Here is a 3204-nt window from a genome sequence, read left to right on the forward strand (position 1 = left end):
GAAATAATCATATTTTATAACAAAATTATACGAAACTTAACTCGCAGTTCAACACAGGAAGTCTACATTCTAAGCTTGGTAGCACTCGAAATTATTGACAACACTGAAGTAGACAACTTAATTATTTCTGACTCCCTTTCTTCACTACGAGCAATAAACAGTTTGCAATCATGTAATAACGTGCTTGTCTTGGAAGCTAGACATAGATATATAAGAATACTTAGCAAGAGGGTAAATATAAAAATGTTGTGGATTCCTTCTCACATTGGCATGCAGGAACATTACAATAAATAAGCCTCTGTATCTCTTTCCACTTCGGCTCACAAGATGGGTATAGGGTGCATAATAAATGCGCTAAAGAGAGAATGTTATGGCTTTGGGTAATTAGATGATTCCAATTTTGCTATAAAATTATGTAAGTTTAGAGTAAAAATAAGTTTTTTTCATGATGTTCTACATTCAGCACCAACAATATAGTGAGTAAATATATCGTAGAGTTTCATTACTTACGTATACTGTACTAAGAAGCTTTGGGTAATTAGACGGACTGCCACACACCTACCTACCTACCTGATTTACATGAGGTTTTGTCATATATACCAATAACATAGATGAAAATATTACAAACCACATCATCAAATTATAATGTAAATTATAATTAAATGCAAGATCTTGTATATGGGCCATAACAATCCACGTCACAAGTACTAAATTAACAGTACTACTTTACATAAAGAATATTAAATGTTTATTCAGGTAAAAGTTCTAATAGCAGATTTGTATGGCATAATTAGGGGACATGCATGATTTTGGGTAGTAGAACCCCAAGCACATGTACAATAAAATTAAGATAATGGCAAATGGCAAATTGTGAGTGTCTGAACTCGGGGAGCGAGAGCGTGGCGGCTCGATGTGGTCGTAGTCTGCTGTCTGCTCTGTGTCGAAGCTGTAGCGTCTTGGGTCGATTAGAACTGTACACGCCGAGTGCTACATTGTTGAATGGGGAAATTGTACTGTCCTCCATTCCTCATATCGCTTGCTTATATGGTAATTACACCTCAGCTCCCTCCAACAAGCTGAGAAGAGTATTACCTGTAATTGGGGAAAGGATTGTAGCTTCTGTAATTAGTGCTAATTAGTTATGCTATTAAGAGAATGAGATAATGGAGCGAGTATAAGGATTACTCGCTACAGCATTTTAAGACCAAGCAGAGTTATGCCATGTGCGGGTATAGGCGATTCCACGGGTTTACAACCCTATGGGTGAAAGCATCTTTGGTTTTCTGTCCTACATTGTGGTTTCTTGAGCTTGAACCCGTTGCTCCTCGTTCGTGTTACGTCTGACCTTTTGAAAAAACTGTCCGGATTGACATCCTCCAAATTTAGTATTTTATGGGTTTCTATGAGATCCGCCCTGTCATGCCTGGTCTGCAGTGTTGTTACCCTAGTGGCCCTCATCCATTCCTGATACGAGAGATGAAGCTCTGGTATGATTTTTTTTTATTACCTCTTCCACTTGTTGAGCAATATTATTGTCCCCTAACTCCCCTTGCCACTTCGGGGGGGTATAGGGTGTTGATGTAGCTTCAGGGCACCAATCCCCCCAGCCACAGGGCATGGCGAGAAGGCGAAATGATGCATTCTGACTCAAACGCCCTTTCCTTCATCTATCTGTTGTGAGGTAGTGCTGTCAATTTGGTAGTTCTGAAGTGGATTGTTGTGGCCCACATGTAAGGGCTAGCATTTATCGACATTAAAAAGCATTTGTCAGTCATCTGACCATTTTTGAAGTTCATTTAGATCACTTAGTAAGGTCTCATTATCACCTTCAACAGGTGATAATGGTCCAGGGATTTTCTGAAAAGGAGTTTCACTGACAAACATAGTGAATTTGCCAGTTCAGTTCCTTTACGACTTGGGACTGAAATACATTCACACTTTGGGCTTTTGAGTCTTTTAGTTTGTCAATGCTCTTCCTGATTGTGTAGCGTGTAATTGGTATTTCCGTTAATTCATTCTCTTTACCTCCGACAAACATTTGTGTCGGTGATGGGATGTCATTCAAGCTTTCTAGTGTGAACAGTGATGTAAAGTATTCGATCAGTGTGTTTGCTGCCCTTTTATCGTGCAACTTAAAATTAACATTGTTCAGCCCGTCCTCCAAACAAAGATCCAAAAGTGATTCCATGCACCCGCCAAACCCCCTGTTTATGAATGAAAAGCGGTTTACACACGACTCACAACTGCTGACGTTCGAACATATCCGGAACAAGTGCTTCACTGACGAAGTTTGTTCGAATCACAACACTATCAATGCTTCACCCATGTACTACAAATACAAATAAACGCCAACAGAACCTAAACACCTGACCTAACCTATCCTATGCCTATATATACACAAAATGCCAATATATTATAATATTAATTTATACTTGAGAAAATTCCCGTTTTGAATGAACAGCATGTTAAAATTTATGAATGCGTCTGTGGGGTCGACCGCTGAATGTAATGGACTAGAGTCGAGGATGGGTTGCATTGTTAGTCTCATCTTTTATGGGTCCTACTCTGCTGTAATGGGTTTTTGTTTGGGTTTTACTTCGTATATATTTGGCCGAAACGCTATGCGTATTAGTGGCTTTAGGTATTGTATTTTAAATTTAAAATATTTGCCCCAAGGAGTTTATTGGGAGTACTTAGCTGTGTCATTAGGCAGATAATTAACTATACAATTTGCTGTGCTCCGTCCTTTAACAAATCCATTGACCCACATCCCCTAACCTGCGTATTTTGTGCAATAGTCGGTTTCGGATGATCCTTTCGAACATGTTGCAAGTGCATGACATATAACTGATAGGTCTGTAATTGCCAGGGTCATTAAGTTTCGGTATGGGAATAATTATTGCATGTTTCCATTGTGTGGGCAACACTCCACTTAGGAATGACTAGTTAAACAGGTGGAGTATTGGGTTCCCAGACACTTCACCAGCGCATTGAGTATGTCGTAGGTGATGCCATCCTCACCAGGTGCTGTAATTTTATCCTTTTCATAGCCCCCTTTACTTCCTGGGCTGTGATTGGTTCCTCATACTCGTCATCACTAGATTGTGCTCTTGTTATCCTAATCCTTCTGTCATTTTGTCGGAGGAGCTGTTCCCTGCTTACTTATGCAGGGAGGGAGGATGATGATGCTGCATCACTCAACTT

This window comes from Procambarus clarkii, chromosome 13, assembly GCF_040958095.1.
Source record: "Procambarus clarkii isolate CNS0578487 chromosome 13, FALCON_Pclarkii_2.0, whole genome shotgun sequence".
NCBI lineage: Eukaryota > Metazoa > Arthropoda > Malacostraca > Decapoda > Cambaridae > Procambarus > Procambarus clarkii.